The 24,661-nt window shown below is 39.1% G+C and overlaps 1 long non-coding RNA gene across 1 annotated transcript in view; it reads left to right on the forward strand.

The window, feature by feature from the left end:
- LOC114010825 (uncharacterized) overlaps positions 1-24,661 on the forward strand; it is a 54,372-nt gene that overhangs the window by 18,434 nt on the left and 11,277 nt on the right. The window contains exon 2 of the long non-coding RNA XR_003552497.2: positions 42-133. This is a non-coding gene — a long non-coding RNA (uncharacterized LOC114010825). The remainder of the gene's footprint in view (positions 1-41; positions 134-24,661) is intronic.

A 24,661-nucleotide genomic window follows, 5' to 3' on the forward strand; every position in this document is an offset into this window, starting at 1 on the left:
ACTAAATCATGGCAACCTGACACTCCTGTTCTCTCACCTAGGTCCTATGTGATATCTCCAATAGTTAGAAATACGGTGCCCCACTTTGGACAACTGAAGAATTGGCATTATCTTTTACCCAAGTAAATCACAGGTAATAAGTAATAATATTTTTCTGCATCCTTTTTACTTTATCCTCTATTTCTGCAGCATGCCCTGAAGGCTTTTCTGTGAGAATGAGGAACTATGCATGGCTCTTGCTTCTTCTGTTCAAATGAGTCCTTGGTAATTACCAGATCAGTTTTGCTGGCATAGAGAGAGATGTCAGCAATGGATCAGGTACAGTACAAGGACATTGGGCAAGTAAGACTTCAGTTTAGATGGGACAAATAGGACCATTTATCGATGTAATGAATGGGCAGTGGTCTGCAAAATAGAGCCTTAAGGTGGCATTCACAAATAGTTTGCTTCATTTTTTACCCATTCGTTGTACTTCACCTTTTCACTTCTCTCTCAAAAATGAATGCATTCAGTGCCCAGATTTACAGCTTTGAAAAGTATGGATAGTTCTGCATAGTATTTGGCACTTTCTTATGTGCAGACCTGAAACAGTAGGGCTCTATAAATAATAACGTATGCTGCTACCTCAGCATGTCAGTTCATTTAATGAGACACATGTGACAGTTTCACATGCCTTTACAGAGTGTGTCTAGAAGGAATGTCTTGTCAGCACAGCAAAAATATCTGCATCTTCCAGCAATGTGAGTCTGCTCCAGCCTGGCACTATTTCAAAGCCTGGAACCCAGGAAAAGACTGTGTTTCTAAACAAGACACACCTGAAACAATCACCTCCTTTGAGGTTCTGTCGAGCCATGTTGTGCTGTCACACCAAGCTGCTGACAAAACTTGTTACATCAGATAATGTCTGATGTGACTGAAAAAAAACCCTTAAACGACATATGCTAACAGGACTCAATTACGTGTCTGTCTTCCCCGCCCCCCCCCCCCCCCCCCCCCCCCCCCCAAAAAAAAAAAGAGAATGTGCTGTCTTTAAAAATGCTGTGTGCTCACTTGTTTATCCTTCATTTTTCTGTAAAACACTGACTCAGAGTAGTCACACATTCTCAGGGATGCTGGACTTCTATTTTTATTTATCCTTTCATTCTGAGCATCTAGTTTTGGTGTGGTTTTTTTATTTTTGTTTGTTTTGGTTTTTGGTTGTGGTTTTTTTTCCCTCCTATTTAAACCTTTTAAGAGCAGTATCAAAGATCCATGGCTGAAAGATGACAAACCCTCTGAGAATGTGCTGGAAGGGTATTGCAGGGTATTGGCAGTGTGAGGCTGACAGAGTACCTCTCCAGGATGCCTTGTGAGTGGCCCATGGGGCTGGTGCTCATATTCTGTGGGTTTTCTTAAATTTGAGGAAGAACCATGACGGGCATCTAATTTCACTCTTCACACAACATGGGCCAAAGCACCTTCAATATTTACATATCCAAACGTTTGAACTACCTTTTTTTTTCATTACAGATATTTGTACAAATTAAAGAGCTACAAGTAATGGGGTAACCCATCTATACAATCTCTTCCTATGTACCTCCAATGTTCATGCAAAACTGTTGTGCATTTCATACCCAGCTTAATTTCCCCATTGCCAATATCATGCATAAAAAAGTTGTGGGCATCTTTTCATTCCTCTTCTGATACTTAAGACTTCAGTGTTCATAGTTTAAATGTGTTTTGTGTGTAGTCACTGAGGGACAAAAATAAATTTTTGGGTTTTGAGGTTTTATTTTGGTTTTATTAGTGGAAACAGAGATGCTAGGAATGAAATAATTACAGCAGTTGGAGGCTTTATCCCTAGATTGTGAGACTTGCATTAAGGGTGAAAGAAATCACATCAATTAAACATCACTGAAACTTATGTATCTTCTGTTCCCATCCACTGGCAACATCTTGCAGTGTCTTCTTTTATTAGCTTGAAGAAACATCTGGTGTCCTATTTAGTTGTGTTACCTTTTTTAACCTGTAAGTATTTGTAAACCCAGATGGATCATTTTGTAATCTTCTCATGGATAAACTAAACCAAGGATCTCTGTTTTCTAAACTTGTCACTTGACTGATGTTAAGCAATAGCTGCATTCAGAATCGCCACAAAGCTCTTACATGTGTGCAATTGCCCCCGTGGTCCCAGAAAGCATGAGAACTAATGCATCACACTCAGACTGCACAGGCACAGCAAGTCTAACGCATCCTGGTGGCCCTCACCTGGCTCAGGTCACTTAGACAGGTCTAGTAACTTGGAAACACCTTGTACAGGTAGATTTTAGAGAAACTTCACATGATCTGGCAGGATAAAGTACAGTCCAACAAGTATCCCACTTCGCAATTAGTCTGTTACAGTGTTAACCACAAGCAGACTTGCTCCTGTCTTTCTGAGCAAGCCATCACTGTAAAGCAAGTATACTACTAATGAAATTCAGCACAGTACATTCAGTTGTTTCATTAGTCTTTCATGTAATCTATTAGGTTCAGTTGAGCTAATTGTACCAGGTGTCTCTCCTAACATGCTATTTTAAAGTTTTCTTCTTATTGCATAGGATTCTAGTATAAGTGTAAAAGCAGTCTTTCAGTGTGGGTTATAATTTCACTGCACTTCAAAATTCTGTTGTGACAGTGGGTAAATCATGTAATCATTTTGTGCCTCAGGTCTCCCTCTGTAGGATGGTAATACTTTTGCTGCTATGGGATGGGAGAAACTATCGTGAGAATAAACCTAAGCACTTGGAAGGTAATGGGGTTTTGCAATTACGGATGCTAGGAAAGATCTTACTAATAACAAGTGGAGAATCCTTGCTGGAGATACAGAAGTTCTGAGGCCTGAATCCACATTTTAACAGGACAACACAAACCAGCTTTTAAAAGTAGCTTGGTTTTTTTTTCCTTTGTGTTGTGCAGAACTCCATACACAGTAAGGAATAAAATGGATCGATCATAGCGATACTGTGCACTTCGTAACTCCTTAGTCACTGACCTTGTATGAAGTCATTTAAGAGGGCAAGCTCAGCCCTAGTTTCCTCAGCCTGTGTTAAAACTTTGAATAATGCACAGCTTTGTTGAAAGTTTCAGTGAATTTAAGGTTTCCTTACAATTTTTTTTCACGAGTTTAATCAATGGGTCAAACCACAAGATGGAGTTTGTGCATTTGTCAGTGAAGCTTGTGCTTTGGTTGGATGCCAGCATTGTCAGATTCATTTAATGCTGTGTTATAAGAAGGATATTAACGTTCACACTCCTATTTCCAGGTTAGCAATGGCAGACTTTAAGAGAAATTGCAGTAAAATATACTGTGGTAGGAAAAATTAAATTAAAAAAATCTGGTTCAGGATTTAGCCAGGATGGAATGCACCACATTTGCTGGGAAATGATATATGAGCTGAAGCTGAAATGTCCCAAATTTATTTTATTACTCCTTGGAACTGCCTTTGTTTAAAGTTCCTAATTTGTGCATAAATGTGTTGTTTCAGAGAGAAAGTGAGAAGGAGGGAAATGATGTGACAGGTTAATTATATTTAAGAGAATACAGAGGAGATCAAAGCCAAAGAGATAAAAGCTGCAACTACTGTATAGGCTGGAAATTTCTTCTTAATCATAAACACCCTTAAGTACAGTGCTTCAGAGAAAGCCGCCCTGAATTCAGGACAGAGTCACAGCTGAGATGGAAATCCTCTATTACAGTGTTTTATGACCTGCACTGGCTGCTGCTGGCAAGCCCCATACTTATGCAGGCACCAAAATGTCTGGGAGCATTCACGAGAAAACAGTAAACCAAACAGTGCTGCCTAGGTCAGCGGCTCTAAAATACCCCCCCATGGGCTGTATTGCTGTGAACTGTTTGCAGAGATGGCAGTTGACTGTGGGCCAAGAAAAATCAATCTTGTATCAACAGATGTAATCAGAACCCCTATGGTGGTAATGACTGTCACAGTTTCCATTAGCTGGGAATGCTTTAGCTTTGGGAGGAATGGCTTCCCCCCCACACCCACTACTTTTTTATTGGTGCTATATTACCAAACCAAAGTTATGAAACTGCTGCATCTCCTTTCTGAAAGCCAATAGTTAATAAAGGGAGTGTAAGCCAAAGCAAGATGCTGCCAATATTTTAAGCAAAGGTCCATCTCCACAGTTTTTGTTTCTGTTGTTTTGCTCTAAATCCACTAAACCTACTCTCTGCTTTCCTCAAAGTATTGCTGCTGTATTTTCCCTCTACAAAAAAAGCCAAAACCAAAACCAGGAGCTCCACACTGCTCCCTGGGAAGCTACTCACCCCTCTGTACTCCCAGTCTCTGCACCTTGATCCTCTACATCCAGTGCTCCTCCATCTCAAGTTTCTGGTGGAAATTTCTTGTCTTCTTGAAGTGCATGGTAAAATGTCTGTTGCCTCTGCTACCAAGACCTATGGTAAAAAGAAAAAAAGGCATTAGGTTGCCTTGGGCTTGGGGACATTTGGCTGAATGGAAAGTGTAAGATTTTTTTCTTGGACAGGTAGAAGTCAGGTACTCAATGTGATCCTTTTGCTTTTTTAGGGGGTGGTATCTGTTGGTGCATATTAGTAAGTAAAGCTACTGTGAGAACAAGGCGGTACTCAATGCTGCTGAAGGACTGTTGGAAGTAACTCACCTCTGAGCTTCTCTCCAGACTCTTTCTTTTCTCCTTTGCCATTTTTCAGACACAGGGTAGTTCAGCTGGTTTAGCCACTTCTCTGCACATTTGAAATGCCCAATCAAGAGGATGAAATGGAAATGCTTATAAATCTTAGTTCAGTCCCAAACCTGTAGAAAACTTCACGTGAGCAAGCAAGGATGCATGTATTTTTGTTTTTCCTGCTGATGTTTTTACACACGTTTATTATCAATATGCATACCTGGTAAGTGCTATCATACCCATACCATTCATGCATTCACTTGAAATCTGTGCACCAAAACTGATTTTTCACACAGCAGGTCATGTTCAACAGGAGTAATGGTTTTGCTGCAGAAGCTATTCTTCATGGGCACTGGGGGCTTGTAACTGGCCATTCAAAAAGTCCTGGATGCTTCTATGAGTTATTTGCATGTGTGGATGTGAGAAGAGGGTTTCAGGGCCGCACAGAGCGCACTGGTGTGCGCAGGTACAGCAGCTCACATAAACTGCCACCTCAAGGCTACTGCACGTAGGTTTATTGATCTGTTATTACAGATTAGACCAGCTCATCTGAAGCATAATGAAACTGTGTCACATTGAAGGATAAGCTTGCAAACACGTTTGTTTTGTGCCAGTGGAGTCTGCATCAGAATCCACCACCTGCCTGCTCAGGTAGAATTAAACTGAGTTCATCACAAACTGGCCAGGCAAAACCCTGGGCAGACTAGATGACCATAGTTGTTCTGATCTTGCACTCTTTACATAGGAGAGGGTGATTTAACGTGTATACATTTGGGTCAAGGTTTGCCCAACTGTCCCCAAAATTCAGTGCTTGTCCAGAACATTCTATGCTGCTTCTCAAAGGCATTTTTTTTGCTATTCATGTTTATACCCAGGGGAACTATCTAATAATTTAAGCATTAGATAACTGGGCAGGAAAAAAAAGAGATCAATCTTTGTGATATTTTTAGTAGTACTTATTTACTGCAGTCATCCTTGAGATAGGCTGTTAAATGGCATATCAATACCACTGGTTGTGAAGAATGTGAAGGTGCATGAAAATGAAAGCTCTAGGAGTTTTATGAAGTAGAACTGATAGGGATCACTTCCAGTATCAGACAAGAATATTTTTTACACATGATATTGGCAAACATTGAACAGAACTTCAGAAGCCTGTGGTACTTTTAATGTAGCTTTTCTAGATGCTGTTAGATATAAAGCTGTGTGTGTACAGTATATACTGCAACAGTATCATGGATAAAAACTGTGTGTGTGAATGAACATATTATATCAAACCCCTTTGTTTCCACAAGGAGACTGCCCACGTTTTTATAGGAGGATTTTTTTTTATTACTGTATCTAATCAACTGATAAAACTATAGCCTTATGAATACTGTAAGGCATACTTCATACATACTGAGTGTATATATATATACACCTAGTTCATATTGGGTAACATCTGCCGGTCCAACTTTACATAGCAATGTTACTAAAGTCATTAAACACAGCTTACAACTTCAAACCAACAATTTAGCATCTCTGAAGCCCACACAATTTTTCTTAAAGCTGTGTGAAAAAAACACATTTTCACAATCCCTTTGGGGTTAACCTTCTGTAATCAATACAAGCTTTTCCCCTGCCTCTCCATTCGCTGACAGCATCAAGAAGGCTAAGGCTTTGGCTTTGTGTCAAATTTAGGAAATGCTTATCCTTTTTTTCAGAAGGTGTCAGAGGAGGTAAAATGATATTTCCAAGTTCTTTCCAATGCCAAAAATTCCCTTTCTCAAGTACCTTACTAGCCATAGGGTGGGAGATAAGAGAAAGCCTGGAGTGTGGGTCTTCAGAGCAAGTGCCAGCAGAAGTCTCCATAGGACTGCCTGGGCTCAGCATTTGTCATTCCCAAGTGCACCAGGGCATACAGTCCAGTATTAAATCTAAAGCTCTTAAACCTCCTTAAGACTGCCCAGCTGTTTTGCAGGCACAGTCTCAAAGACTTAAAAGTCATGGTATACAATGGGGATTTTATAGCCAAAACAAGATCCAAGCCAAGCCTTCAGTGGCTTGAATGCATGGATATGCTACAGGAGATTTCCAAGAAGCAACACACACTGCAGAAATTTCTCTGGAATACAAGTAGATAGGAATTAAATCCTTGCAACATTGTATACTTTCACACTTCTATTATAAGGATCCATTCATCATATTCTCTAAAAGTAAAGACATCACACAGATTAATTATTTCCTCATAAAGGCAAGGACTTCTGAAATAAGGTATTACTGCCACAATCCATCTACTGACAGTTGAAAATTTCTAGTAAATCTTTTTCCTCTGCTGTATCATTGCAATCTACACAATGTGGCCCTACTCCTAAATGTTTTCAGTCCATACTCTAAAAGAGCTGAACAATGAATCTCTGGAAGTTTTGCAAATCCTTCCCCCCAAAAACCAATGGTGTAAAAAATGGTATTATATATTTAAGAAAATGGCTTTAGTTCAGTGGCATTTCTCACACATTAATTGTTTCAACAGGAAGTTTCCAGCTGCTGCAAAGGAATAGGTGAATGCTTAAAGAAAGGGCAAGTCTTCCAATTAACCAGTGGAATTACAGTTAAAACAAAAAAACCTTTGTTTAAATAGATGCTGTCACAGCAAAAGATCATTAACTATAAACCACAGTACCTTTTTGTTTGCAAAGTTTTCTGTTAAGTTATACTCGTCATCACACATGTGGTTGTGCATACAACTGCATCCTCTGATTTCACGCCAGAGACAATAATGTATGTTCATGGCTGGCCAGAACTGGTGCTAGTGAAGGGGACTGGGTGGGGGTGGGGAAGGGAAGGCAATAGTAGTTCTAGGACTAAATCAAAACCCCCACAATTTTCATGTATGAAAAAACCATGATAGATGCATGATTTTCACATGAGAATTAAATGCTCATATAACATCAGATCATCATCTTTACTCAGATTGGGAGGTGCAGGTGGCTTTTTACCCATCTTTACAGCATTCTGGTGCAGTTTTATCAATATTTTGCATTCTTGGCTAGAGTGTGTAACAATGTCATGAGGGAATACCACAGATTTTTATTATTAATAATAGTTAAATAATCTATATTATGAATTAACTAATTTATACACATCAATCAGTATATGAGGACTTACTTCAATGGGGCAGCTTCACCATGTCTCTTTGTTTTTAAATGTCTATCCTTCACTGTGCTGTACAGGGATACCCATCATATAGACAAAAGTACAATTCCCTAATAATGAGGGTGTAAGGGTTGACATAATCCTCTTCTTAAGCAAATACCCCAGTGCAACATCATGGATCATGTATCTTGAATTTTGTTATTGGAGTAATCATTTCTGGTTCTGGTAGTGTGCAAGCAGTGAGGCATGGATGCTGGTTTATGTTGGTAGCTGTGCTACCTGCTCTATTTCATCACGGACTATGAAGTTTTGGGGTAGTAACTATTAGAGCCACACAGAGAAACTTCACAAAGTACTCCTAGTAAATCCTGACAAACTTATACAGGCTTTCAGAAGGTCTCTTTCTCTTTAAAGGAAGCCAATAGTTAACACAATCCTGATACGATCACAACACATAAGAAAAAGTGTCTTCGCTCTATCTAAAGTTCTTCAGATACAAAGTCCTGCCAGAGTTCTTTGAAAAATGAAGCCTGGCAGCAAGCACATTATTTGTGGCTTTTTCAGAGTCATTGAGTCCTTTTGAGTAGATGTTTAGAGCATCCAGGCAGCTTTAGGAATATGTATTACTTAAGACAGAGGGCAGCCATCACAGGCTGCTGAATAATATTGATTCTGTTTTAAAATACAGGTGTTTTCATCATGTAAGCCACTTCTCTGGCCATACATTTTGAGCTGCTATTGGACTAGAAATGCCACATTAGTGACTACAAAGGGATTCATGTTTACTGTGGGACAAGACTTTACTGGTGTAGTTATTTTCAATGATCTTCAGCCTCTTTTAAGAGTGGTGTGAGGTGGGTCATGACCATGAGGACAATGTGTGTTCAGGGAATAGCAACACTGTGCTGCATCCTGAGTGCACTGTAGGTAAGTTGAACATCTGTTTTAAGGCACTAACAAATTATCTGAGTCTCCATGATCAGGGTATCATGGTTTTAATGAAATCCCTAAATCTTCTCTGTACAACTGTGGGAAAGCATTACCATTACAAACACACAGAAGAGATTCACAGATTTATTTGTGAGTGTCAGAATTTTCTTTTTTCTTCAGAAAGCCGGTCTTTGGCAGTCCTAACATTCTCCATGGTTTAATTTTTAAGGCAAATCTTTCTATAGTTCTCCTGCTGTAGCTGTAACAATTCAAAGTAGTGATTAAACAGACATCTCCTGCTGGCTAAGACTCCTCTGTGATACATTCTGGGACTGAAACCCGTTCTATTTTTAAATGTTGGGCAATTATATGGCAATAAGTTAAATCTGAGAAATGCAGTAATGTGGAAATGAAAAAAAAAATTTTTCTAATTGAAATAGAATAGGTAAAGCAAAAGGATATTTTTGCACTCTCAGTAGTGAACAATTAACCATATTTAATATGAATGAAAAAAACACTTGGATTTTGAAGTGGGTCCTGAGAATCTACAATTGGGTGTTTGTGGTGGACACAGAAAGACAAATTTATATAAATCATAGTTCTAGATGTTTCCTTGAAAAATATTTTATTTCTTTAGTTATATTTAATGCAATAATAATGAAAAAATGAATCACTACTTGCACAAAATAATCCTTAAAAGTGCTGAAAATTCAGGAAACTTCTAGACATATGTGACCTAGAAGTATCAGCCATATTAGAGATGTACATAAGTTTTTGATAATAGGAAGGGAGATGAGTATCGAGTCAGCAGTGACAGAGGTAGAACACTGTCACAGACCCCCTCATTTCTAGTACTGCTTATGTGGCATCTTGGCAAGTCAGCACTGTCAAGAAGCACTTAGGCTTCTTATTTCATGTCCCAGCATTGTTAGAATGACAAAATGTGTCTGTGTGCATGTGTTTGTACATAAACATGTATAAATATATATAAAAGAATTAACCCTCTGGAAAAAAAAATAATGATTGCATTAGAGTGTTTTACTCCCACAGTGTTACCCAAGTAATCAGATGGTTCAGTAGCAATGATGAAATTTCTTTGAGCTCATCATTAGCCCTTCTCATCTGACATTCCTAGCAACTAACCCCCATGCCCTGAGACGGAGTCTCACAGTGGGTGACACAGAGACATCACCACCAGCCCTAAAGCTACTTCTGCCAAGGGCTTTGGAAGTGGCATGCCTGAGTTGGAACGTCACGGTGGTCAGGGCTCAGGATTGTGGCTCTTGTTGTTTACCTGCAGCACGACCTTTCAGCCGGGTGGTCCAGCTCCCCATACTGCCCACAGCTTTCTTGCCTGCGTCCGCCTTGCCCATTTAGATGGTGGGTTTGCTCCCGGGCGCACTCATGTTGCTGTACTGGCAGGGTATGCACGCTGCACTGTACTGTACCGGCCTCCTTCCTTGCAGGGCCTGCAGCTGGTAATGCAACATGAAGGGAGAACTCCTGGCACCTTTTTCTGAGCTATACTTTCATCTCCTGAATTATTTAGATTTAGCTTATATCCGTAAATGTGGGAACATCTACAATACAATGCAATAGAGAAGAGAGAAATGTGTTCACTGACACCTGAAGTTAATCTTTGCTGGGCAGCTAATACCTTCCAGCTAGTGCTGGTTAAATTGTGCACTTACCTGTGCAGTGAGATAGGGAGAGGTATATTGTTTATTCATACATGAAAAGACTTTGCTTGTTAGTTTTACAACTTGGGAAGCAGGCATTTAAGGGAACTGCAACTAAACATTTATGAAGGACAGCATGTACTCTCCTCAAGTTCAGTTTGAGTGTGGTGGCAAGGTCTGGGGACAATAAGGAGAGGCTTGTCTCTTGTCACAACAGCAACGTGAGTGCCATCAGCGACAGCAGCAGCTGTTCAGTCTCCTCTGTTTACTAATGTGCATGGCAGAGCCTCATCCAGTCCTTTAAAATGACTGCTGCAATGCTTCCAAAGAAAGTACTGTCTAGGAGAGCTGTTCCTAATGTTTTACAAAAAATGCACTTGCTTAAAGGCTGGTAAATAAGAGGATTATGGATAGTGGGAAAATAATTGCTTTACCAGATTGTCATGAAGGTAAATGAACTGAATGCACAGACTATGAAGCACCTGAAATACAGATTCTGATTTTTTTCAGCTTGTGACCATTAATGTCAATAGCAAGTGAAGGCTCAAAACTAGCTCTGGGGCAGCAATGCTGATATAAATTACCTCTTTTTAGTAAAGAACACAATTAATGAAAGTCATTCGCAGTTACTGTGTTGTTTTGTTAGTGAGCTTTCTATCCAACTAACAATTCTTCATTTATTTTCCGCTTTCAATTATCTTGTTAACTTGTGGTTTCCTTTTTTTTAATAGATATCCCTGTCTTCCCTAGCTAGGCTATTTGTAGTTTTTTAATGTCTCCCACTGCTCAATGCTTATATTGTTCCCCATAAAACTCTTAGAACAGAGTGCCTTTTTCTGTTTGGCTTTAACAGGGTTGAATGTCAATTGCAGTTTTTCCTCTGTTTCATAAATACATCCCATTTTATTAAAGGCTCCCGGCAACAGAGAGAAACCCAAGCCAAAGTTCTTGGTGGATGTTGCAGATTTTGCTTGCTTGGTTAACTGTGATGAATTTACCATTCTAGACCATCATTGTCTATCTTAATGCACAAATAGATAAGATTAAAACAATGTACAATAACGTAATATGAAGCAAAAAATATTTCCTGACCATACAAAACCTAGCAACATTTCCAGATTTTAGTACTGCTGACCAGAAACATTTTGGTTTTGTGCAGATTTACTGCACTGTAGGGAAAGTTGTGTACTTGAACCTTGTACATTAAATGAACCATGATTGAGTTTAAACGTTCACATGAGATTAACGTATTAAAGGCATAAACAGCCACAAAGACACGACTGCTTTTATGTTTTTTATGTTTTTACTGACTTTGAATTTGACTGTCTTTTAGGGCACCCAAAATCATTAATGGGCATGTTTTTGCCACGAGGTATGTTCTCAGCAAAATCACGTGAATGTGTAAGTAGGCCCAGATGGGGATGTAATCATTGATGACATCCAGAACATCCTTCTGATACCTGAGCCCATTGTCATTGAGCTACATAATAGAAGGCAGAGAAGTGGTTCATAACAGTAGCAAATTGCATCCTGATACCGAAGTAGTACAGGGGGCTTTGGTTAGAATAGAAATGGAACTTACACTTTTGTCCAGTACTTCCTCTGAACCTATCATGTGCAATTTCTCCCTGGAGCTGAAGGAACAAAGTGCTTGTTCTTTGAGGGGTTTTGTTTGCCTTTTACTGAATGTTTCGAGGATAGCTAAGAGTTTGCAAATGTCTGGGATCTAGGTTTTATGAGCGACAACTAATTTTCTGGGGCAACCTTCTAGAAAAGGAAGAAAGCTAAGACATCTAACTGATGTTAAAATGATACATTTATACGTGTTATGTATATTTAATTGTGGCAGTAGGGACCTGGATTCAACCAGCAAATCACTGAGTTCTGTATTGGAAGGGTTTTCCTGAACCTTAAATTTTGTATATTTGTGTTGTTATTTCTGTGCCTTGCTTTTTGATAAGAAGTAGAATGAGAAACATAAGGAGATAGAGCCCAAGTAATTATCAATTACATCTTCAAATTAAACCCAGGATACCTGAAATTTTGTGGACATTTACTGATACAGGAATAGAACTAAATCTCACCACCTAAAACTCACAGGAAAAAGCTATTCTCAGAACCTTACCATAAGCCATATCCTTGAGATTTGCATCTCTTTTCAAAAAAGATTCATATGACATTTGGAACATCTTTTAAGCTTTTGGAGTATTATCTGACGTGAGAGTTGGAATGAGCTGAGAAGTAGGTGTCACGAATCTTTTCCCAGCCCTTGCACTGACTTGCTATGTAACCTTGAACAAGTGGATCAGGCAAACACTTTAGGAGCTCTCTCTGATCTTGTGTTCTTTGATTGTTGTTTGTTCACTTGTTCATCCAGACAATCTTTTGAGGTATAAGTTATTGAAGGATAGGAAAAGGAAACCACTGGTGTTTAACACCATTAGCAGCCCAACTGCATGTGACTTCAACCAGCATTATTTAAGAAATGCTGCATTTACAATATGCCTCATTTATGCCATCTCTAAAAGGGGGAAAATAATGTAGATAATAAACTGCTCATGGTTTGAAAATGAAAAAAAAAGTCACTACACAAAAGCAAAATATTATTTTATTTTAGGGTTTCTGACTGCAGTGTATAACTCGGGGAATCTTCACATTTTCATGAATGACAAATCTATCTTCTATTTTGCCTCCTACAAAAGGGAAAACTTTGGCATGCTCAAGTATGCCTTTAAGGCAATGCTGCCTTTGGGATCTTACATTAACATAATGATAAATGTGCTGTGTATTGCTTGAAAATGCTATGCGCCAACGTATCAGAATATGTTTTCCCTGCACACCTCTCGATTAGCATTTTATTTACATATTGGCAGGAACAGGATTCTGAGAAAGACCTAAAGAATAAAGTATGCTTTAATATGGTCTTCTCTAAGGCCAAAGTATTAGTTCCAGGAGCAGTTATCTGCTGGCATGTCTTTCAGAGGTAGTGGGGGTAAGTTACACATTCTGAATTACTGAACCCATGTGTGCTTCAGCAAATAGTAGTAGTGGTGATACATTTTTCCATCTTACGCTACTGTTGAATTTATTGTATAATTCAGATTCAATGCACACCTTGGACAAAACCACTCCACCCCCGCCCCCGTTACCTGATCTGTCACAGGACAAAATATCTAACTTTGGTAGAATCTATCATTGGTTTCATCCTTTTTGGCTGCCAAGTAGTACAAAAATGTGGAAGAAAATAGTGGAAGCTTCTAACGTTACTAGTAATTTGTTGGGGTTTTGCTTAAGTCATAATATATTGATTATGCTTTTTGTTTTTAAATAATTTCCACAGCCTATCTTATCATCCTGCGTTTCCAGTATCTCACACTATTCAGAAGCTCCACATTCTAGATATCTATTTTAGCAGTGGCAAGTGTGACAAGATGTATACAGTAAAAAAACGACTGAAATGAGAGTTGTTATGCCTTCTATATAAATTAAAAATACTGTTGACATTGTAATTTATACTTATGCAGTGCTTATAAATCCTTGTTATTAGAAACCCTTCAGGCTAGGGACTGTATGAGTGCATCACAAAACCAATCTATCCTATTGAATTGAGTAAAAATAAATTTCAAGATGGAATGTACAGATATAAACAGATAAGAACCTGCAAAGAATGCATGGCCAAAATGATGATGAGAATCATACCACATTAATAGAATAAAAAAATTTGTAGTATGATAGAAAAAAAAGTGTTTATTTTCACATCTGAGGATAGATGTGAAAGAAACTAACAAAGTAGCCTTAGCTAAGGGAGATGGTATTTTCAGGAAGATGCTGTCCATGTAAAACATCCTTAACCAAACCTGGTAAAAAGAGCATTGTAGTACATGAGATGTGATTAGAGAAAATGAGCCCATCAGACATTTACAGAAGCAAAAAAAGACTGTATCTGAGAACTGCTATTGCGGTTTAGGGACAAAGGGATCCTAAATTCTTCTCCGAAGCAAAGATAGCATGGATGCTGTGCCCAGAGATCCCAAAATGGAAAAGAGCACAGGAGGAAGAAGGGACATATTGATTATCATCTTGTGGAACAGGCACAGCAGAGCTTGAAGAAAAATATTAGATATTCCAGTTTGTTCTTTCTGAGTTTGAAAACAAGTAAAAAGGGGGTCAGGGGAACAAACTAAACTTGCAGTTTAGAGGAAAGACAGCTCAAGGATGGAGATAAAGTTTTCTGAACCATTTAGAGCAGAGCTGGTAATTAATTACTGTTTTCATTGACTTTTGTAAATGGCTCTGAGCAAAGAGTTGGTTCAGGCTATGATAAATATTATTTTGAATGTTACAATATAATAAACAGTAAACTAATATCCCCTTAAGCAATGAATGTAAATACAGTTGTTGATCTTATATTTCTGGAGGTTATGTTATTTTAATCAGCTCTAGAGAGGACACTCTCTGGGAAGTGCCGCTCTGATGTTGAATGTTACTGGTTCCTACTGGTGACTGTCTGAAACGAGAGTAGTTTAGTTCAGAAAATCTGGAAACCTGCCAGATCCAGCTGAACTCAGTGGATCAGATTCTGCTGTTTTTACACATGAGCAGCTGTGTTGACTTCATTAGGGTCTCCTGTGTATAACCGAATACTTTCTTGTAATATGATTATATTGGGAAACTGGGATTCAGCTGTATCTAATTTATTATTGCATTAGGTATCAGTTTGCCTGCATCATACCTGTCAATAACATCTCAAAATAAAAAAAGTAATAACGTCTGGAAAGAAATAACTTTAGTAGACAACTGATGGCTTTGGAAAATGAAATAGATTAAACAGACAAAAGAAGTGGAAAAACTGATAAAAATGTCAAAGAACCAGGGCCAGATAGTGAGGCTTAACATCTCTGCTGCCCTCTCACTGATGGTCTGACTTAGCAGCACACTGAAGAATTTAAAATGCAGTAACAGCTGAAACGGGGTCATTACAAGACTGCAGGTTGGATTTTTCAAGCACAAGTTGAGCACTGTCCCCAGTCCTTGATGTCTTAACTTTGACCTTTAGTAGGTGCACAGTTGGGCCAGCCCTGGTATTTCTGAAATGACTCTCAGAAGCTGAAGCTGGGGTATAGGTTTCCAGCCTGAAGATGTGTTTTCTAGCTTGTATTGAACTTCTGTAGTTTTCATGCAAGCTTACTCTAGACAACCAGTCTATGTAGATGGACTCATCTAGCATCATTAGCATGACTGAGAACTCAACTTCAAGGAGTTCTTGTGAGACCTTTTTAAAATTGATTATTGTGCTGTTCAGAGGCTCTAGTTACACAGCAGTCATTAGTGACAACTGAGGCACTGAATAAAACAGACCTGTCAGATATCCTGCCTTTGAAAAGACAGATAAATTAGTCTGGGCAGAGTGCCATGCTAGTCTGGTTATATTACTTGCAGTACTTTAGCTCAAAGAGAGCTATCTCGGGTATCCCTTCACAAGAGGCTAGTGTGCTGTCTGGATGACCACCATGCAGACAAACAGATAATAACATTTTGAATTAGCTTTGCTCGCTCTCCTTCAGTTAAAGCATTCTGGTAACTCCAAATAATAGGCTAAAAGTGGCATCTTTTGCTTTATTTTGTTGGCTGTGCTCTGGGGGAGGCCATTGATGTTAACCTACTGCAGTGCAAATGGTGGGTGCCCTTTAACCTTTCCAGCTGGCACCACTATTACTCAGTCAGGGTCCTCCCGAGGTGCTCTCATTTGTCTTCTGGCCCTGGGGGCTAGTGCAAGTGCAGTCCTGTCTTTGGAATGTGGGCTGGGGGTTTGTGGCCCCAGCCTGTGTCAGCTAATGCAGAGCATGACATTGAGGGAAGAGAAGAAAGGGCAGAGTAGTCTTCCTGCTCTGTTTTTCTATGCCAGACTCCAGCTGGACCCAGAAAGGGGCCCTCACAGTTGACTTGATGTAAAACCTGTAGGGCGCATTTAGTCATCTTTCCAACGATGCTGTATCTCCAGGAATGCTATAAAAATGTTATCAACAGATTAGTCGTAGGTTTCTAATTTGACCAGAAAGTGTATGTATTCATTCACCCAGACTAAGATAACCAAGTGAAATACCTACTGCAAATGCAGTTTCTGAGAAATTGTTTTCCCTTCATTATATATTTTTCTCTCCCTCTACATCAAGATACAATCAAAATATTTCACATTAATATCTTTATCTCCCCCCCCCCCCAAAAAAAAAAAAAAAGGGGGGTGAGTGAAAGAAGAATTAGAAAGAAGGACAGATTGTCTAGTAACCGGTATGGGCCGGTGGTTTGGATCAGCACAAGTTTGTATCAAGGCTGATAAATAACAGCTACTTTGTACAGGGCAGAACAACCCCAGAAGGAGAGACCTGCCTTCCTCACAGAAAAGCATTCAGTCAGGAGGATGGCCTTGAAAGCTTAGGCTCAATCAAGTAGTAAGAGGACTTGAAAATTAATTTCCCATTTCCTAAAGAAATGCTTTTCCTGTGCACCTGTTTGAGCTGGGTGAGGTCAAATTTGGAGCATTCTGATCAGTTGGCATTTTCTGACAATAATTAGCATGTTAGGAAATACCTCATTGAAGCTATAGGAAGCATGACAGAACATCATCTAGCAACCTTTTGCTCTTGATAAACATGTATAATGTTCATGGTACTGGAGAAGTAAATGGAGAAGTATAGGTAAAATTGATATTAGCCCTCTGTAGCTTGCTGGATCTCTGGTCAACCTCAGACTTAGCAAACTACATTTAAGGCATAAATTTGATTTTGCTGATAATCACTGAAGTCTAGGGGCTTCTGGTAAACACTGATGTAACAGAATAAAACCAAGTTCAACTATATTTAAGCATCCTGTTTTTTTAGTTTAGAGCTACAGATGGGGAATTTTAGAAACCTGGGCAATTTTCACTTGGAGCCCTTGACCAAGTGCTCGTGTGGCTCCTTGGTGTGGATGGGAAGGAAGGGTGTTACAGAATACATGCAGGGCTACTGCAACCCCTCACAACCATGTTCACCCAGGAAGGAGCCAGAATTTAACTCAGCTAAAGTGAACTTTTTGTACCGCTCCTAATGACTCAGTGGAGACTTGTGAGACTCTTACCAAATGCTGCTAAATAAAATTTTCCACTTCAGCAGCTTATTCAACCAGAGGGAATTCTGTCTGCAGTACAATTGAAAGTATTCTTGCTCAGAAAATAGAAATAATTGATTACCCTGCACTTGTGAAGGCATTGTTCTTCAACCTACCCAATGGTCTGTGCTTTGAATAATCATATTTTACTCTGCTTATCTTCCATGCTGTGTGGTTATCTGCAACAGCTCTTTCTGGGAAATACTGTGTCACCATCACCTCACACAGTGAAGTTCAGCATAGTATTCCTGTTATTTCTATTGCCATTGTTCTTTTCAGCCTCAGGAAGGGTCTGACACCACTTTGCATTTGGTACTGCACAAACATCCTTTGAGCATTTCCATCACTACAGAAAGAACACCCTTTCCCTATCTGTCATTTGTAAAGTGACAGAGAAGTGTTTAAGTTCCCATATGTTAAAATGGCTCCTAAAGCGTCATTGAGAAATGATGAGTGGAAAGCTTTGGTCAACAAAATCCCCATGGCCACCCAAAACTGAGTGGTTCCTTCATCTCTATTTATCTGATACTGTGCATAAATAGTTCATACAGCTAAAACAGCTGTGACCGCCTCTTGCTCTCTTCACATTAAGAAGTGGCAGACAACTTCTTACCTTCTCAGAGGCCTGCATTATGGTTAATATTTACATTACAGTAATACCTGGACTTTCAGGTCAATAAGGCAGTGCTGTCCAAAGCATGCAAACACTGGCAAAAATACAATACCCTACCCTGAAAATCCAGTATCCCGGGATGCGTGACATGCAGGAAACCGAAGTCAAATTCATTATACATCATATTTACAACTTTTCTAATCATTATAAATCCACAGAAAGTGTTGAAACTCCCCATCTGTGCTTCAAGATATTAGGCAGGGCCCAAGGATGCATCTGGAAGATGAGACTGCAGTGGCAACTGCACGGAGATTGCAGGCTGGAGGGTAGGTGTGAACAGCCAGGAGCTGTGTGCTGAGATGCTTGGAGAGAGCTTTGGTCAGGTGGAAGCCAGGGCAACAGCTGCCCTCCTGAAGCACAGGGCTCAAGGGGGAGCCAGCACTGCCTGCAGCCTTGGGCACTGCAGTGTGGTGGGGGCCAAGCCACAGCCCACATCCCCACTCCCTGCAGGCCTGCTAGCTCTTGGCGTCACATCCAAAACAGCATCACCTTAAAGGCTGTGCTGGTGGGTTTTAGCTGAGACCAATGTCTTCAGCAGCTGCAGAGGGTGGCTGGTGATTGTGGTTGTTCTCTGCATTCAGCATATTCCTGGCAGACTTTACAGACAATACAGAGGTGGATGTGGCCTGGAAAGGCTCAGCCTTGCTCAGTGTACTCGGATAAGAATTCAGATCTGAAGAGCTTATCCAAAAGGAAGCCTCAGCGCTCCAGTGGCTAGCCTCTGTCCAATAATAGACATGTATTTTTTTCTTTTCAGTTTGTCTTCAAATAATGTGTTGTTCTTACAGAAAGGATTTCAGCACTAAGACAAAAGTGATTCAGATATCACAGCCTGATACTCTCCCTTCTGAAAGGAAGCTTTCTTTGCGAGGGAGGCAGTTGTCTAAGGCAGGTACACAGCAAAAATGCTGCTAGCTCTGCAATTCAGTCTGAGGCACAGTCACACACTCAACAATAGGTGGTTTAGCAAGTGCATGAAATTACAGATGTATGTGCTAGGTTTGTACAGAAATTGGCAGAAGCTGCACTGAACAAGATAGAACAAAATGCAAGGTAAGAGATTAAAAAGCCTTAATGTACAAGGGTCCTATTTCATGCCATTTTTATGCTGGTGTTACATATTGTGCTGGATGGTGTTACATGTTATGCTGGATGCCACACAGTGTGTCTAAATGTTATCTACCCTGTAACTTTAAATAATAGTTCAGTGCAAATCTCAAAAATGTTAGGCTAGTCAAGGGCCTTTTAGTAGTTCTTGATTTGTGCTCTCCCAGCAATTCTCTTTTTGCCTCTTAGTAGCAAAAACTTTCTGCCTAAGAGGAATGGCAGTGATTTCTAACTGGCAAAAATTGTAAGCTTTGTTGTAAATGAAGCATGGGATACACTGTCAACAGAAGCTGTCCAGACCATAATGAGAGCATTTAAATATTTCATGATTTTTTCCAATGTTCTATCAGAGATTGAACACTGGAATGAGTCTTAAGTGAGAGTAACTTACCAGATGAAGAGCATAATGAATGTCTTTCATAAAAATGAATATTTAAACAGTGTAGTTAGTTGTATTATAATTGTTCAACCTCCATGCAATCATGATGTTTCACTATACTTTCCTCCAGTATAATTCTAATCTGAATATTATATACATAAACTGTACTGAATAGGAATAAGAACCCATCAGGCATGGAATCATCTCTTAGAAACGCACCCTTTGGTCAGCTGGGATGGTTAATCCAGCCTCATTCTGTGGATACTGAATGTGTGCGTGTGAATACAATTTGATCTAATACAATAACATATATGTATTTTAATCCCAAATCCAGAGAAATCGGCAGTAAAACTCCTATTGCCTTCAGTGGAGATTGCCTCTTATGCCCCCCAAGACATTTTAAAAGAATGCTGACTCTTTTGAGAGTTTAATATTGCTATTAGCTTACCTTGGGTTGAATATTTTAACATAGACATTATTTTGCATGCTAAATCAACATAGCAGCTTAATCTGCTCTTAAAACTGTTAAACCAAATTTACCAAGAGGGAAATGATCAGTAGGCTGCTCCAGCATGGACCTGCACGTGCATGTTCCTTCATTCCCCTGCATCATTTCACTAAAGGAAAAAAAAATAATTTAGTAAACATTAGCTGACTGCTGCTCTGCAGGTCCATACACACACACACACTTACAGGAAGCCTGTTGCAGGCAACAGAAATACAGCTCCAAATTTCAGTGAGGCTTGACTGGAGAACTAAATCAGTATGTAAGGTCATCTGGGAACCTTTAGCAGCAAATTTAGTTACCAAATCTTTCTTTATAAGTACCAGCTACTTTCCCATTCAGCAGAACTTTTGCAGTCTTTTGTTAAACTAGCAGCATATTTAGCCTTCTGAAGTATCTTATTAACTGGGTTTTGAGCACCATCTTTTTTAACAGTTTTTGCAGTTACAGGTCAAACGTGGTATAAAGTTGTAAGACAGCTCTGAAATCTGTCTGTGCATATTAGGTGTGAATCATCTCTGTGTGTATGAAGGATACCAATGTGGGAAATATTCCTATTCAGTGCGGATGGCCAAATAAGTGAGAATAGAAGAACTGTGCTGAGAAACTGTTTTTCTGACCACCAGAAAAAATACAATGGCACAGTAGCTTTGGGCTCCTCCCTCCCCAGAAGGGAACAATCATCACCATTATTGAGTGCATCATGAGATTTAACATTTTGAGTGCAGAAATGCACTGGATACTATATTTGTCCGCTGTTAGTCAGCAAGGCATATTGAGGGAGAATGGGATGAAGAAAGCAGAATGAGGGTTTTTTTTTTTATGAAGACAGTGTTTCAGCTTCAATTCATTCACATGGAATAACCTAAGCAAGTTTTTGGAAGGAAGTTAGAGCAGGATTTTGCTGGTTTGGAGCTAGTTAGTTTTAAACTGAATCTATTGCACTTGATCCACATTCACTAGAAGTATGCTGCATATAATTGAAAACTTTTATATTTGCCTCTCTACATTTTCAAGATTTCAATGTAATTTAAAGGATTACAGTTTTGTTCTGGATTAGCACATGGATTTCTTTTTTCGGTGAACACAGTAGTAGATGGGGATATGAACACACAAGTGGAACATTTAAATTAACTGAAACACATCTGATAATATGTAAGCCAGTTAGTTAAGACAAAAAAAACCCCAAACCCTCAAGTCTATCAGTTTAGGCTTTTCTTATTAGAAAATTTTTATTGCAGTGAAATCTCTGCAAGCACTAATCCCTAGTACATGGCATTTTATTTCATTTAATTGATTTTCTTTATTGCAGCCAAGTTGATAAAAGATTGAAAATCATCCATTGTACATGTGTAAATACCTTACAAATCCTCTTTAGTATGCACACCAATTAGCTTATTAACCAATTCAGTCTACAAAAATCACACTTTGAGATGCAATTCCCCCTATTTGCATAACAAACAATCACCTCAACCCATGCACTAAAAGAAGGGGCAAGATTATTAGTACATCTGTCTACATCTAATAGTGCTCCCACTGCCACGGTTATGTGTTGGTTGGTTTGGTTATTCATGACTGACGGGTACAGCAGTGCCATTGCTGTAACACGGCATGAAAGAAATCAGCAAAATCTAGGTCTCAATAAAGCTTTTTCCATTTTTGTCTCTTAACTAATGATTTGCCGAGGCTCTTCCCATGTTGACAATGGTATTGCATTGAACAAGGCAGCACCATAAAACCTGCAGGCCCCTACAAGGCAAGAGTAACATTCCATAAAGTCATCCTTATGAAATATTTTTTGGCTTCTCCATAAATTTCATGATGTGCTCCTGCAAAGCATTCAGAGCCTTTCAGCTCCCTGTGGCTCCAGCAAAAGATGAGAATTTCTCAGCTCTTGGAAGGTTTATGCTTATGTGGACCCTGCAGTCAGGGAACTCCTCTGCTTCACTAGTGCAGTTAATTGCCCCCAGACATAGCATTTACTCTCTGCTATGAATACAGTCCCTTAAATGCACTTGACAGCAGGCGGCGTGGAAAGCCTTTCTTCCTCCTATGCATTAAAAGTGACTGAGTGAGTAACACATGAGTGGAAGAATGAGGCATTACCATGTATGAACAGTGAGTAGATATATAGCAAAAAGCAAGAGTGAATTTTGGGGCAGATTAAAAGAGATGTGTCATGAAGATAAGTAATGCTAAGAGAGAGATGGAAAGTACGTAATAGAACTTCCTTAAAAGGGAAAAATCAAGGGAATCTGAAGTACATGACCAAAAGAGCTAACATGATAAAAAAATTAACATCTACAATGAGCCAGGGGACATTAAACAGGCAGCTAGAGAACTCTTTATAGGTAGAACACCTAGCATGAAGAATAGTAGTAGCAATTATAACATGAATTTATGATTGATTTATGAAGTTGTAGATATTCTTCTGCTAGTAAGGCATTTGATTGGACCCTTATCTTGTAAAGGCAAATATTCACAATCTTAGCCAAGGACTTTCTTGCACTGCTTTCTCCTATTTGTGGTAGATGTTGTTTCACATCTAGCTGTAGCACTTCTGACAGCCTGAAAGCACGCTAAATAAATAAAATACTTATTTTAAGATATGGCAATTACTTATCTGCTTGAGCAGATCAAGTTATAAGTCACTGGATAGTAGAAACAGATTCTTGTTGGATTCAGATTTAACACTGCAAATCCGATTCTTCCATCTGAATTCTTACAGGATGTAATTTTAGATGTAAAATAAATACTTTTACCTCCCCAAGTCCTTCAGCTCATGTTTCACTAAACAGTTCTTACTGTCTGGTCATATTAACAATAAGTTTTATAGCCACCTTTTCCAGTAAGATTTTATTTTCAGGTCAAACTATCTTTTTCCATGGAATAATGAAGATTTAAACCTCATTATGTAACACAGGTCTTAATTTATATTTACTCTTTCTACATGTTTTATTTTTATAGATGTTTGGACTTAATATTACATTGAGTCAAAACCTCAGCAAGTGTAAACTGCTTTAGGTATGAGAAAGCTAAGGTGGTGAATCTATTTACACCAGTTAAGGATCGGGCTTTTATTTCTGTCTTTTAACATCACTGACTTCACAAGTGTACATCAGCTGACACACACACATGCAAACAAATGGTTCCTATGCTTTCACAGTGCAAGGCTAATGTGCTTTTACAGAATCATTCTCAAGAATTACACACATATAGCTGTTGCTGATTACTTTTTCCTTTTACTTTTGGATTTACTCAGACCTGTCCCTGCTCCTGTTTGAAGTCTTTTCTATCTACAGGACTAGCAACATCATAGCATGAGGCAGAGCTTTACAAACAAATAAATAATAATTAAAAAATACACCGAGAGCCTGCATGTACACAAATTCCAAAACAATAATTCATTGATAGGGACTCTGTTTATTTTGACAGCCATATATATTAGCATTTGGGGAGAAGGAGTTTAAGTTTCAACAGATGCCTTGAAAAGTGGGGAGACGGGGGGATTATTTGAATTTGAAGAAAAGCAACAGGCCACTGTTGTTATGAATGGCCATCAGAGTGATTTATTACAAACTAAGCTGCAAGGTACAAATAAACTTAGTGTTACAAGAGACAGAGATACCAGAGAAACACTTACCTTGGCGTCAGAGATACCTCCCTAGACCACCCTCAACAGCTTGTCCAAGCACACCCCCAGACTTACAACAGGGCAATGTCAGGCAGCAGCATCCCTGTTCATCTGGGTACAAAGCAGTGTACAGTCTGTATTCGTGCTGTGCTTAATACCCTTTCACACACATACTCACGCAGTTACGTGGTAACCTGAGTTACATGGTACACCTGAGCTAGCTGACATCAGAAAAGGTTTTCAAGTGCAACCCTACAGTACAGGTAGTATCATTCCTTTAATTCCAAAAGCAGTTCAAAGGATTAAAGACAAAGAGTTGCCTTCCTGTGGCCTGAGAGACAGGATTCATTAATTTTATGTTTGATGCTTGAAACCCAAAGTGATGCAAGGGGTCTGATGCAAAGCGTATATTGTATTATGACTATGTTATCTTAGCCTGAGTGACAAGGTAATATCCACACACAGGTGAGGTTTCTGGACAAATACACCTACAGTACGCTCTGACCATTAAACTGAGTTTTTGCAGGTTTGGTCATATGATGAATCTCACTGTGATTTTTCTTATGGCCCCATCAGACAGAGAAAACAGGATCATGTCTGTATTGCATCTGTATAAATCATTTTATACCAGCTTTATTAAGACTGCAGTACTATAACTTCTCAATTTTTTGCCTGCTGTCACCTAATAATACCAGTTTCCATAGCTCATAAATTCAAAACAACAAACTACTTCTAAACTTTTAGAAGATAAAAGTAGAGAAACAAGCACAAAGCCTGGCACTTATTTCCCTTA

This window comes from Falco peregrinus, chromosome 2, assembly GCF_023634155.1.
Source record: "Falco peregrinus isolate bFalPer1 chromosome 2, bFalPer1.pri, whole genome shotgun sequence".
Taxonomy (NCBI): domain Eukaryota; kingdom Metazoa; phylum Chordata; class Aves; order Falconiformes; family Falconidae; genus Falco; species Falco peregrinus.